Source organism: Protopterus annectens, chromosome 1.part1 (genome assembly GCF_019279795.1).
Source record: "Protopterus annectens isolate FY-2018-M chromosome 1.part1, PAN1.0, whole genome shotgun sequence".
NCBI lineage: Eukaryota > Metazoa > Chordata > Ceratodontiformes > Protopteridae > Protopterus > Protopterus annectens.
In genome coordinates this window covers 716,557,370-716,573,323 of record NC_056726.1, presented here as the reverse complement: position 1 = coordinate 716,573,323, position 15,954 = coordinate 716,557,370, and positions in this window count along the sequence as shown.

Sequence of the window (15,954 nt, the reverse complement as noted above, 5' to 3'; positions counted from 1 at the left end):
AGACATCATACCACCCTACTCTGGCCTTTATCTCCATCACCTCAAGGTTCCTCCCCTACTCTGCCTTCACTGCCCAGGTTGTGCACCACACATAAACAATGGTTGCACTACTGCTTCTTTGGTATTCTTTTATCACACACTCCCCCAGCCACTTTGTGCCAATTTTCTGCAGCCCCACTGATTTTAGCTTTGATTTCCACATTCAGATTTCTCTTCTCCTCAGCCAGGCACCCAAATACCAGAAGATGTTAATCTGTTCTGCCATTTTTCTATCTATTTCAATTTTCAGTCTCTTCTCATTTTCTCCATTTGCTGCCTTGATCCCATTTTATCTGTACTCAGTTTTGTACCACATGCCTTCAGTTTGGCATTCCAGTCCCAAGTCATTTTCTGAAGTTCCTCTTTAGGGTCTGCTTGTAGTACCACATTGTCTGCATACAATGCATGCTGAAATGACCCTTCTAACCTGTTTGCTAATGCAGTCCATCACCAGTATAAACAACAATGGGCTCACTGCTGAATCCTTGTCAGTGGGCATTTGCATTTTCGTAATATTGCTAACCTTCCTGCACATGAAAAGGGTTTTCAGACCTGTCTACTAACCTGGTTAATAAATGTTTAATAAATAAATAAATAAACATATACAAACTTACACTCCTACTTTGGGTTATGCACATGTTTCTTTTAATAACCATTTCATTCATCTTGGTAGTGTGTCACAAAGATGGTGGATGGTTATTAGTGAAGTAAAAAGGAACATTAAATTGGACAATAGTGTGGCATCTTTCTTATTATTCATAAACATGTTTTTTTTTAATCTGCTGATTGCTTACCTTATATTCATTATTAACATACTTAAACTGTAGGACGACACTGAAGAAAAACAAGATCCTGCAACAATTTTGACTTCAAAAAACACAAGAAAGAAGAATAAAAGTTCAAGTAATCCACTAAAAAAAAAAAAATAATGGACCATGTCAGCATCTGTGATTATTCAATACAACACTCTAACCAAACAATATTCTGCTATGTAAGGCTGCATTTAACTGATTATATACAAATCATTCTGATTTTTTAATGAATGTTAATATGTATAACCTCAGTTAATTTTTCAGTATTGGATCACAAGATTAGCTTTTTATCATCCTTTCTTGCATGCTTAGCCAATTTTGAGTTCAACTATAGCTAATGTAGCCTTAAACACAATGTAAATTTCCTGCTAGTAGGTTAATGTTAAGACACATCTGAGGTTAATTACTATAATATGTATAATCCTGGTTAACACTCACCCAGGCTTAGAGAAGCAAATTTTTATGGTTTATTAAATATAAACATTTTAGGAATGGATATATTAAGCCAATAAAAGAAATAGCTTTGATTTCATCTATGCTGGCAGACATCATTGACAAGATATTGCTTTTTGAACTACTTTATGAAGTGGAGTAGTTAGCTGGCAAGAATTTATCTTTGCTAACTAACAACACATTTCAGTTTTTATACATTAGTTTGGTTATGCAGCTTACTAAAGATGATTTCATTCTGGCACATATCCTGTGTTCAGTTTCTGTTTTTCATTTAAGATCTGTTAAGAGCAATTTGTATATAAGAACAACATTCTCCACAATACTGAACTGGATTTTGCTTGTCCCTATGTAACACTTTGACTTTCATTCATGCAGAAGTAACTGGATACTACCTAAAACCACAAACATTAATTTTACTTTCATGTTCTCTCTCATGACTGTTTACTACTGTCAACCCAATATAATTTTACTAGACTGATATTCTCTGAAGTTATCTTGCACAGTAAACAAATGTATACTGTTGCTTATTCCTGTTTCTGTCAAATAATGAATACAAGGATTCCTTGACTTTTACTTGTTGCCTGTAAAATAGAATGACAAAAACATAGTTTACCGGAATAAAGCTTTAAAACAAATGGGTGCAATAAAGTTAAGGACATCATTACCAAATCAGTGTTATAATTCATATATGTATTGCCTTTGATATTTTCCCAAAAGTAGAAGCACCATATTGTTCACGTAGTTTCTAAAAGATCAAACTCACCATACAGAAAGGAAAGTAATATTATGTGCAGTATTTGTTAGCGGAATCTACATATAGGCCCCCCAGGTGTTATGTGTAAATAAAGAAGTGAGGATATGGAGTCTTGTATATGAAGGTGTTTTTGCAGTGTCTTTGGTAATACTTCAACTGCTTTATTCCACTAACATTGCAGTTTGAGACCTATTGGTAAGTACTAGGCCAGCTGCCTTTTCAGACCATTTTAAGCTTATCCAGTTTTCCTTCAAAATTTTCTTTCAAAAGTGGGGATCAAATCCTGTACCTTGTGTTTGTGAGGGGAGCACCTATACATTATACCAACTCAAACCTTTCCACATCAGTCTTTTTTTCAAGTTTTGTAATAAAGGAAATGCTCCAGCATCTGACCACATAAAACAAATAATGATATTGATAAGAGAGAGAGAGAGAAAGATTTTTTAGGAATATACTCACCATACCAGTGGTACTATCTTCCTGTATCTATGTAATAAAGGTTGATGATTTGTTTATTTAGAAATTCCAGTAGCTATGAAGCTACACTCTGAATAATTTGTTTTTTTTGGTAAGACATATACCAGCATGGCGATTAGGCTAAGTAAATTGCTGACACCAGTTTATCACAGTTGAGTCTGTATAACAAAATAACATTGTTATTAAAAATACCCCAAAACTCTTAGAGTTCCCCCAGGATTCAATAAACTCTGTGCAGGAATAGTGCTATTCCTGCACTGAGTGAACAGTGTCTGTTTACCCTTAGTTTTAACAGCAGCGCACCTTGCATATTTATGAAGGTGCGCTGCTGCTTAAGCTAAATGGACATAAACACTACTGAGTGCAGGGGGCATGTTTAAGTAGTGCACACACATCTGCACCTGTACTAAAAAAGTGATGCACAGCACTTTTTAAAAGTATTTCAGTGTCCACAGACATTGAAATCAAAATAATTAGTCAAACAGTGTCCACAGAAACTGAAAGAGATAGGGGAGCAAGAAATCACTACAGGTGTGTGTGTGGCAGGTTCTGTCACAAACACAATGCATTGTCAAAGTGCCATATGGCACTTTGTAAGCACTTTCAGTGTCCGGAGATACTGAAAGCAGGATTTACAGATAGGAAGCAATGCAGGGGGTATGTGACAGGTTCTCTCACACACCCCCTGCATTGTCAAAGTGCTATACGGCACTTTGTAAGTGCTGTCAGTGTCATCAGACGCTGAAAGCACCCATTCCAATAGGAAGCAATGCAGGGGGTGTGTGACAGATACTGTCACACAGCCCCTACATTGTCAAAGTGCCATAAAGCATTTTGCAAGTGCTTTCAGTGTCCACAGACACTGAAAGCATCCATCCCAGTAGGAAGCAATACAAGGGGTGTGTGAAAGGTACTGTCACACACGGCCTGCATTGTCAAAGTGCCATACAGCCATACTATTCAACTGTACAGTTTTCCACAGAATGCCCAGATGCCTGCCTCATATACATCTCAACCTCCTACACCAAGAAAGCTTTACAAAGCCATAAATAATGGGGGAACAAAGGCCCAAAAATAAGGACACATTTTAAATATTGCACTTACAAACTTGGAAAGTTGATAGAATAAAAGATTTGCATTAGCACGGATTTCCTGAAGGGTATGAAGTCTGAAAGCCAAATTTCTGTCATTGTCAAAGTGCCATATGGCCATACCCCTCAACTGTACAGGCTTCCGCAGAATGCCCATATGCCTGCCTCACATACCTCTCAACCTCCTAGAGCAAGAAAGCTGTACAAAGCCATAAATAATGGGGGGACCAAGGCCCAAAAATAGGGACACATTTTAAATATTGCACTTACAAACATGGAAAGTTGATAGAATAAAAGGTTTGCATTATCACGGATTTCCTGAAGGGTATAAAGTCTGAACCTCAAATGTCTGTCAGTATGTTCTGAATTAATCCCAGAGTGATTTGTCAATGATATACTAGAAAACCACAGTCACACTTTGTAAGTCTGTAAGAGCAAATATCCTATAGGAGATAAATAAACATATCCAGCAAAAATCCTAATACTGAGATAGCATAGTGGTTAGAGTCCCATCTTGGCATTCACAGTTTGAGTACCAAGACAGGCACTTTATTTTTACATGGGAAAGCAATCAGTATTAAATTTATTATTTTTATTTTAAATTATGTAGTCAATATTTGTCAACCAGGATAGTGTAGCTGGTCTACAATGGAAGTGTGAGTGCATATAACATGTGAAATCACCCATGTATACACAAGTGTCTCATACAGTATAGTCACACCCCATGGTAATATAATGAAAGAACATAAAGGGACATCATGTAAAGTAAATCCTATACACTTACTAATATGTCAGTAATGATTAATTAAAAGTAATTATTCTGATATTCTCTAAAAATTAAAAGTGAGCAATGGTTAGCAGTGCTCAGCTATGCCCAGCTGGTTTAAGCATTGCTTGGATCTAAATGCTAAGCAGCAGTAAGCTCAGCTAAGCAGATTTGCGCACTGTTAAGCAATGCTCAGCAATTAACCCCTTTAAGCACTGTTCAACCTAGCTTTGTGGATTTGTGCACTGCTTAGCTGATCTTAGCTTTTTCTAATAGTCCAATGACAGCAAAGGGCAGGAATATGGCCTTATTTGAATGGTACAGGCAGGAATAAAGCCAGAATCTGTTTTAGCTTTCTCTGAGTAGGAACTATGCCAGGTATTGGTGAAGGCTCATGCTTTCTGGTGCATTGCTGAGGCATTTTGGAATCCAGAGTCATGGCTGGGCTCCTTGTAGCAAACCATGATGACAGACTGCTGCAGTGCCAGTACCAGGGCTCACAACATAAAGCGGAGGTCTGGAACCATCTGGCACATGATCTCACCAGAGCCACTGGCATCCCCCGAATGGATGAGCAGGTATGGAATCACTATGCCAATCTACAGTGGAGGAAGGGTGTGGCCTTGGCCCAATGGATCAAAGACACTCGGGACAACCATGTTCCAGCAGTTTGCAAGTATCCCAGGTATAGCTGTACCAAATCCTAGCCTGAGTATGTGATAGACAGGTATAGATAATGTTTGTTTTCTCCCCCTACAGCTGCAGCTGAGAGGGCTAGCAATGCTGAGACTCATGTGGATAGACTGACAAGGCTACGCTGACAGGCTGGTGAGTACAGATCTAACTTGTAGCATACAGTGAAATAAATAAGATGGATTAATTGTTTACTGTGTTCTGTGTCTAACAAATAAAGAAATGTTTGCCAGACTAATAGTCATCTACAGCATATGCAGTAGTAGAGCACTGTGTCATATAAGTACAATAAAAACCTAACTCAGATCCCGCTGGATCTGCCTGTCCCACCCCATCTGGCTGTAGCACCGGTCCCCAGCATGTCTGGGATCCAATCCAGAACATCCTCCAGTGCCGGTACTGCACCACCTTCAGGTGGAACCTCCTGGGACCATCCCCCCTGGGCATGGATGCAGAGCAGAGTACATCACCCGCAGAATGTGCTGGGACATGGTGCACAGCTTCATCCACTCTGAGGTGGGTGGGCAGCTGCGCCAGATGAAGGGCCAGCTGGTGCACCTCGAGGGGCAGGCCATCTCTCTTGTCCAGCCCCCAGCGCAGCCACCTTCAGGGCCATGAAGGTGCATTGCTGACTGCCTATGGGTGAGGACCTCAGTCCTACTGTATCCATTTGGGGGCTCATGGGCCTCTGATACCCAACCACCCTCCCCATCCAAGGTGTTTACCCCCTCATGTGTCATATACTGCCCCTGTCTGCTGATTTGTGTGTCTTGTCTGTCTGCATATCCTACCTTTCCTACCCAATCTACCTCCCCAGAAATACCTACAACCCTTCCCCAACATCCCACTCTCACCTAAAAATAATAAAGGGCATTTGTCCCACAAAAACTCACTGCCCCATACACAGCTCTACATTTTTCCCCATGTACAGTGAAATTAATCAATCTAGCCACAAATTAGTCTACAAATGTCTGTCACCAGCATCTCTACCTGTGAGGTGTGAGCCTGTAAATTTCATATTCTACACATTATTCACAGCTGTTTCTGCAGAAGAAATGTAGAGCTATGGTCCTTTCCTACTCCCATCCTGCGCATCCCTAGCTGTTTTTCCTAATGTTTTACCCCATGCTTGCCCCCATTTCACCACTTTCCTATCACCCTTTTTTTCTTCTCTTTAATTAAATTTAGAGCAGGTATAAGTGGGAGTAGGAAGTGCTAAGTGAAGCTAAAGAGGGTTAACCATCTATTAGCATTGCTTAGCTCTACACAAAACTGTGCAAACCAGCTTACGACTGCTTAAAACTGCCTTTATCAGCCTTTGCTCTGCCCAGCAACAAAAGAATCAGCCCTGCCAAGGCTTAAACGCAGGATGCTGGTACTACAATCACAGCAACATACCACTACACCATCCAACACTAACCAAGCAGTGGGAATGTGTAATGCTTTTACAAACATATCATGCATTCTGGTCATTTAACATTAATGAAAAAAGTAATCACTTCCAAGTCTTGAACCTAGGACCATGTACACTACAATCACAGCAATGTACCTCTACACCACCTGTGCTGTAGGAATGTGTAATCTTTTGACAAACATATCATGCACTACAGTCATTTTACATAAGGGAAAATAGTACTCCTATATAAATATATATGTATATATGAACTGAACACAAATACAAATATATATATATATATGTATATATATATATATATATATATATATATATATATATATATATATATATATATGGGTGTACTTTGATAGAAAACACATTTCACTGAAACTCATTTTGTCAAAGCCACATTTCACTAAAAAGGAATTGACTGAGCACAATTCACTGAAGGCTTACTTCACGGAAAACTCATTTGACTGAAACTCATTCAATCTAAACAGGTATATGGCCTGTTCCCTACTGTAGTGTGATCCTGGAGTTAGTATATATAGTAAGGGGGGTGTGGGGGATGTGGGGGGCATAGTCCCCCACCTATTTTAAATGTTATAAACCATAGACATGGATTCTTACAAGTCAAATGAATAACTCTTTCCAGAAAATAATATATACCCAAACTATATATAATATATATGTGTATATATATATATATATATATATATATATATATATATATATATATATAGGTTCCCTACATTAGACTGAAAGCTCAGAACATTGACAATGACATCACTGACGCTAGAAGACTGACAGAGCAGATAACCGACAACTCGGAATCCCGACAGCAAAAACACTGACATAGGAAACGTGTGAGTGCAACTCAGTAAGTGTGCGATAATGAGGGATTTAGGGTTAGGGTGCATGTAAGGTGTGTGTGCAATAGTGAAGGAGTTAAGGTTAGGGGCAGATTAAGTGAGTTAGGGTTAGGGTGTGGGTAAGGTAAGTGTACGATAGTAAGGGACTTGAGGGTTAGGGGTGAATTAAGTGAGTTAGGGTTAGGTTGCGGGTAAGGTAACTGTGTGATAGTGACGGACCTTAGGGTTAGGGTTTGGGTTAAGGTTAGTGCATAGATAGTTGTGTGTAAGGTGTAGTGTAGGTTTTTAGGTTGTTGGTGTGCTTGTGTTGTGTGTGTGTTGTGTGGAAAAGCGAATGTTTTGTCTGTTAACTGTCGGGATTGTGGTTGTCAGGCATGTGAACTTTCATGTTTTTGTGGTTTCGTTCTTGTGGTGTTGGTGCTGTGGGTGTCAGTTTTGTGTATTGCCGGTCTAACGTAGGAGACCCATATATATATATATATATATATATATATACATATATATATATATATATATATATATATATATATATATATATATATATAAAACCAACCTCTTACTGCAAGATATCTGCAAAAAGCCTGACAAAGTGGGGGGATAAAGGGCAAACAATAGTGACATATTTGAAATATGGCTGTTATACATGTAGAAGTCTGCTAGAGTAGTATGGTTTGATTTAACATATAATCCCTGACAGATTCCAGGTCTGAAACACAAATGAATGTCATCATTTACTGATGTCAATGCCCACATCATCCCAATGATTTTTCTCAAACCCACAACTGTTATGGGGAACAGACTTTACATATGCGCCACGCATCTGGACAGTGTCTAGACATCTGGACAGGAGAGAGGTATGACTGCAGTCATGTAACAGAAGAGAAAAAACACTAAGAGCTTCCAGCCATTTCACCCAGCACCTTCTGAACTACAGTAAGATCAACACGGCATTACCCCAAATCAGCTCTGGTGAATTACCCATGTATTTCCAAATATATCATGCACTACAGGGATGGAACTGTAGGGAAAAGTGATACTGGTGCGAAAATATCCCCCCACAACCATTTGCACCACTGTCACAGCAACATACCAGTACCCCAAATAAACTCTAGAATCAAACGACTATTTGAACAAACATATCTGATTGCCAGTCACACTACACTGACATATACTGGCCCAATTCACAGTCTACTGTGAATCCTGAGGTGTTACAGGACATTTTTCAGTCTGCCCCTACAAACATATACAGTTGATAGACCACCAGCAACTATAAGAGCATGCACAATCAGATAGAAAAGGATCTATGACACTCACTTCTACTATTCTCCCTACTCAGCCCAACAAACATTTACACACAACACTGCTACAAAGTCTTGGCAGTCTGTTAACAATGGCCAGACATACATAACTCGCAACTGTACAGATTTCCACAGAATGTCCAGAGTGTGGGACCATATTTATGGCCACTGCCGCATACTACTTCCAGAAGTCCGCTAAGTCACTGGGATGATATCAGGAGTGCAGTCTCTAAATAATGATATAGCACACCTCTGAACCTCTTACTGCAAGACATCTGGAAAAAGCATGACATACTTGGTGGTCAGGGGGCTGAAAACAGGGACATATCTCACATAATGGTGTTACATACTGAAACAGTTGCTGGTGTTACAGGGTTTGTTGTAACATAACATCCCTGAAAGATATGATATCTGAAACACTAGTGGATGTCAACATTTACTGACTACAATCCTCACATTATCCTACTGATTTATCAAAAACAGAAATTGTCTGAGGAACAGACCAAACATGACAGGCAAAGCTCTGGGCAGTCAGCGGACATCTGGACAGTTGAGAGGTATATCACAGACATATCACTGTCAGACATCAAGTCATGCAGAAAATGTTTGTCCAGACAAACCCTGTTAATCTAGCAATCCTCTATAACAGCAATATTTGCTTTCAATCTGTACCCAATTCTGAAGCTTTGTCCTCCATGTTGTTGGGTTGTGTCCACATGTCTTGTCCTGAGAGAGATTTCCACCTACCGTCTGTGAAGCTGTAGCCCCCACACCTCCATAATGTCCTCCACACAGGCAAGGAAAAGGGGCAAGGCCCACATGAAGGACTTAATTATAGCACTGTGTTGCTATGGCATTGGCTAATAGAAAGACAACACAGATGCTCAGGATGCAATTAGCAAGTGGGAGACACTGGGTTCCTATCAAGTAGTCAAACTTTTACAAGTTCGAACCACATATGGTCGAGGCCATATGTTCGAATTTGTAAAAGTTTGAGCATTTGAATGGAAATCTCCATAAGCAGAGGTTTCCATTTACTTCAATGTGGTGCGATCTCGGAGTTGGTATATTTAAGTAGCAGGGGGCTTGGGGGTGCCGGGGGGCTTGTCCCCTGTTTACAACAATTTATTTTGTTGTCTGTTTATTTATTTATTTATTTTTTTACGTAGTCGAAGTTCTGTAACTTCGAACATAATGGTTCGAGCATTAGGTGTTCGGAGTTATGGAACTTCGACTATGTGATATAGACACGGAGACACCAACTGGTGCACAAGCCATCACCTGCTCATTAGCATTACCTACAAAAGGCAAGCTGCTGCATATGCAACAAAGGTCTGAACCCATCTACACAAAGACAGACTCAGACTACGCAAACTTAACAATTTGCTTTATTCTGATGAAACTCTTCAGCACTATAACAGGCATATCAATCATGTAAGCTTATAATGGAGTGCAGAAGGAGAGATGCAATAATGTCAAATAGGAAGTTAAACACTAGGTCGCAACAAGACCTGCTGGACTCACATGTTGCTGTCTGTCACCTATGGCCATTCCTGCTTGCCCTGTCTGCATTGACATGGATCACATCTATGGCCCCTGAGTCACCCAGCAAAGGTCAGCTCATGTATGACTACTACTGGAGTGTCTGTTGTTCAATACTGAGTGTGACACTGATAGGAAAGTTACCTGGGATGTTGTAAATATTCATATGTCACCTGTGAATTCTATTATGATACATATTCTTGTCTTACAAATGTAAGGGACATATACTTTATGTAAATAGTACACAACAGGTGCAGAAGTGTGCATTGAGCTGTATGTTATATACTGAGCCCATACCTGACAACTGTCCAGAGTTTTCCAGACTAACCACATGTCTGCCTCATATTTGTAGTCAATGCCTCATACAGTTGTGTATTGTCTGGCACATCACTGGCAACCCATTAAAGACTGAAGACATAACATAACAGCATACATTTGATTTTCAGATATCATATCCTGCAGAGTAGACCTGTGAATGTGACACCGTTTTTGCTGGCAACTAAGTGTGTTTCAGCTAGATTCATGAAGTGACACTATTTTCTAGTATTTGCCCACCAGTTATGTGTGCATTTGTGCAGATGTCTTGCTCTAACAAGAGCTAAGTGTCTTAGCATGAAACGCATGCCACTGCAAGCGTACCTTGTCCTGTAGGATGCTGACATTTGTGCAGTCACTGACACCTGCTTTGTAGCTATGGAGAGCACACCAACCTTTCCAGGTTACTCATCCCATCATATATTTAGACCCCAAATGGAAGGCTGCAAAGCCACAGAAGGTAGAGTGTTGAACATTATCATACACATACATACCTTCAGGCTGGCCAAACAGTATGATGCATGGGACACATCCCAAGTGCAGTTAACAGTTGACAAAACACATACTCAAATCATAGCTAACTACAGGCTTTCAACCATGACTATGGACACCCACCACACCTATTGAGACTTGCTGGAATCTGTCAGGATTCAATCATCTACCCTGCTCCTGGGTGACTTCAGCAACCCAACCATAGTGTGCATGACCTATGCCACCTGAACATGAACTAACAGACATTCCTCAGTTTTGTCAATGGCAATGCAGTGAATTAGCCGATCAACACTCCTGCTTCAGGTGGAAATATCATGTACCTGGTCCTAACCAACATGAGTAGCCACTGTAGCACTCCTACATTGTCATCATCCTTGGTAAGATCTGACCACATAACCATCACTGTTCAGGTCACCATCACGCCTGCCCCCTCTGTCAGGTTCAAACAAAATTAATATTATACAAATGACTATAACTCTCCTCAGAGCAGGTAGAAGTAGCTTTAAGGTCAGCATCACATCAGTTGGAACTAGCAGTAGTGTCCAGGCCCACACTACAATAGTATGTGGGCACCTACATAACTGTATGAGCTCAGCAATACCTGACAGGACAACATCATCTCTCCCTCAAGGTAGGGTAAACATCTGTGATAGACAGCAGCAATACACAAATAACATAATAGGTGGAAATAATTGCTGGACAGGGCCAAGAAGGAATAGTTGCCTAATTGGAAGCAATGTCACCTTGGTCTGCACAAGCAAATAAGGTCACAGGTGAATTACCCTAAGGCTATCTTTGAGTGCAAATTGGACACATCTACCAAGGCCAATCATTAGGCCTTCCATACATGTGAATGCAATCCCAGAGTTAACACACAAATTTTCTCTGTAGTGATGGTCAGTAACACCACATACACATACGGCATAGGTATAGGCAACTAGATGCAGACAGTTGAAGTGTAAACATCAACCCCCTGTCTCCCCATCAGTACACATGTGCATGCACAGCACCTGCCCCCCCTCCCTTCATCATCAGGAAGCAGGTCCATAATGCCCTTTCAAAGGCAGCACACAGAAGTCTCTATAGGCCTGATACCATCCCTGGTTGCATCCTACATGAACACAGACATGAGCTCTCAGGTCCATTATGCACTGTAGTCAACCAAAGCCTGAGCACCAGTGTCATCCCATCTGCACAGAGGACAGCCACTGTCATCCCGATACACAAAGGTGAAGCAATCCACCGACCCAGCCAAACATATGCACATCAGCCTAACTAGCCTGCAAGGGCATGGAAGGCAATATCAAGGACATTATGAACAGGGATATCAACAACCTCAAAATGACTGAGCCCACACAGCATGGTATTGCCAAAGGGAGATCAGGCCTGTTAAACCTGGTCGACCTCTCTGAAGTGGTCAACAAACACAAGGACGAGTGGAAGATGGTGAAAAATGCCTACCTTTACCAAGCCCAATTCTCCCACAATTACCTCCAGGTGGTCAGGATACATACACCTACACAGCTATGCATCAACCTGTATGTTACCAGATGGGTAGCTAGTTGGCACAATGATAGCACCCACTCGATCAAAATAAAGGAACCAACCTTTAGTAGTAGAGTCTTCCAAATAGGTGCACTCCAAGGATCAGTCTAGGGGCCTCTACTGTTTGAGATGTACGTATATGAGGTACAGGACAAAAGCAGTGGCCTGTGGCTGACCAGGTGTACAGATGCTTGCAAGCTGGTCACTGTCTTACATTCCCCTACTGATGTGAGGATCCCCCAAGAGGTCCTCACCCAATTAATGACTGGTTCAAGAAGCATTTCCACAAACTGAATGCCAGGAGAGGCATCATTCACCCTGCTGTTGCAGATATCCACACTAATTATGAAAGAAATAATGTACTGAGCATGCAATCAGGTGTGAGGTGACTTGTCCACCAAGGTTGCTAGCAACCTGACAGTTTTTCACCATGTGGGCATCATTGTACAGAAGGCTATCTACATGGCCCACCTCACAAATACGGGTATGTCATCCAGGAGCCAGGAGGCCACAACCTTCCTGTACTCCACCCTTATCAGACACATTACCAAGTACAATGGTTCCTTTGACATGTACCATGCCAAGCAAATGCAGCAGTTGCAGACACCACAGAGGTTCCTAATATGGCAAATCCAGGGTCTGTAACACCTATCCAATATAGGTAGGCTGAAAACCCTGTCTCTGTCATCAGTCTCATACAGACTGATCATAAGTGACCTGTGTCTGGCATACAAAGCCATTTCCAAGCCAACCTTGATGGTATTTCTGCACCTGGTCTGTGACAGGTATAGTACTTGTTGGCGGGATAATGTAGTGTCCCACAAAATACACCATCTGTAAAATACACTCCCTTCCCATATCTAGCAGAGTACATGTATAGCATTCTTGAAGAAGAAGCTGGATGACTGCATGGGAAATGGATGGGACACCCCTGGGATCCAGTGTGTGTCCTAGCTGGACAGGGGAAACAGGTGCTGGCTTGGAAGGGATATGGGCGAAAGTCTGGGTCAGACTTATGAGGGCATCAGGCCAATAGTCTGGTATCATCTTATGAGGCTATGCACCTAGAACTTTACATGTTTCTTGTATGTATGTATTGCAGACTGGCCTGCAATGTTATCTGAAATTAATCCCTGTGAGTCTGAACTGTGTAGGTACTGCAGTGATAGTGTATAGACTTGTCCCTTCATCAGTTATCTCACATATCATTACACTTTGTCATTGTGTGTGGTTTGCATAGCAGTAAGTCAGCTCTTACAGTACATGCATATGCACTTGGTGACACTGTATAGCTCACTCCAATAGCCTTGGTCGTGGCCACAATTACCATTCTGCTACTAGGCCCATCACACAGTAGGATTTGTCACTCTGTGTTGTTTGCCTTACATTAGCAGTGAAAGAGATGGATTGAGGCAGGCAGAACTACCATAATGTCTACCCTAAAGGGCACATGTGTCACAGCTGTGCCAGACTATACCAGGAGTGTGTGTGGATATGTGTGTGTGTGTGTGTGTGTGTGTGTGTGTGTGTGTGTGTGTGTGCGTGTGTGCTTGTGTGCGTGTGTGTGTGTGTGTGTGTGTGTGTGTGTGTGTGTGTGTGTGTGTGTGTGTGTGTGTGTGTGTGTGTGTGTGCACGTACATATCAGCAAACATAATACTGCAGGGTATTAATTTACATATGTTGTCTTCCCCTCACAGATGAACACAGGGATTGGTTTTCCTCCCCCTCACTACCTGATGTCAGTGTCTTAGTGGACTCCCATGATGATGTATAGTCATAGTGAGGTACAGGTGGGGTTGTTGCTGCCTGAATCCATACCATTGTTTGGAATCCTACTTTTTCCCACCATGTCCCCACACACAGCCAGTATGCCCATACATACCCAGTCTGTCTCCAGCAGCCATGGATAATGGACAGGTTAAGGATGGTGGCATGGAACAGGCTAGTGTGCTGAGTATGGCAAGTGTAAGTGTAGACACCAGTCTTAGGCAGGGAGAAGGTGAAGTTACACACAAGCAGATGGACAGGGATGCTTGACAGAGGACTGTTGCCCATCAACCCCCTGTCACAAGTGCCACAGCAGGTTTCACCAGATGCATGTTATGGTCTGTCATGGAGGCACAGGAACTTACTCACTGCAGCACCAGGCAGATGCGCAGGGTCACGAGTGCAGCACTCCCTGCCATGTGTGATGACTTCCACAGCATTTCTGATGCCATACATTATCTTGCCAATGTCATGGATAGACAGGGGGGTGAGTCATTGTCACTGCTCAACCATGCATGTTTGTGCTTGAGCATGTGGTGGTGCCAGGTGGACATAGGTCAGCAACATGATCAGCTGTGAGCCCACGTCCCCATGCACATTCACAGTCCCGTAATGGCGGTACCAACAGCACTACCAAAGAGAGGGGGCTGTCCACAACACACCAGAGCAGGCCATAGGCACATTGTGCTGGCCAGTTCCATCAGGGTTGCAGATCCAACAGACAGCAGTCAACATCAGGGAGTAGTACTGTATCTATGCTTGAGCCTGGCGGTGCCAGTGATACTCCTGGCAGAACTAGTTAACATGTCCCTGCCGGGAGACAGTGAACCATACATCCTGCCATGTACAGTCCAGGGCTGTCCAACATAGGCCTGTGTCAGGCATCCATATCACTTGATGGTGTGCAGACAAACACTCATCCCTATCACAGGCCAGTCACCAACAGACACGCACAGCTCCTCTGCATGGCCCAGTTGAACATCACCCCTCCAGACACTCACACACACACAAACAGTGTGACCTTGCATACATACCCTTGACACAGCCACTTAGCCTTCATACATGTCACCTGGGTGTTCTGTCGGACCGCAGGCTCACACATACAGAGGAGGTTACTTGAGTACTGGCACTAGGTCCCTCACAACCTTAGCCATTACTTTAACTATCTATCAGTACCTGTTGCCCCTGCCATTTCTGTCACATCTACTCAACCATCATGTAGTTGATGAGGGTATGCCTGGTACTGTGTATGACAGGTTTGAGGTATGTATTCCTGACACAGGCCAGCCTGTGTTAGTCTAACCTGACAATCACCAGCATGTGTGTCTGCTATCTCATATGCATGTCTGGCCTCTCATGCTGGTAGTGCACACAGAGTCATAGTCCTGTACATGGGGCAGCTGACAAAGGGTTGAACACAAACCCTACCTGCACAGATATACACATGATAGTGCTAGATACATAGCATAGATAGCACAGCGGTACTGTAGTGTGGCAGGGTCTTCCACTACTATTGAAATGGGTAACAATTGCAGGGGCTGTTAGGATTGCCTGTGGTGGGTTCAGAGGCCTTTAACATGTTAGAGCCATCTGACACACACACACACACACACACACACACACACACACACACACACACACA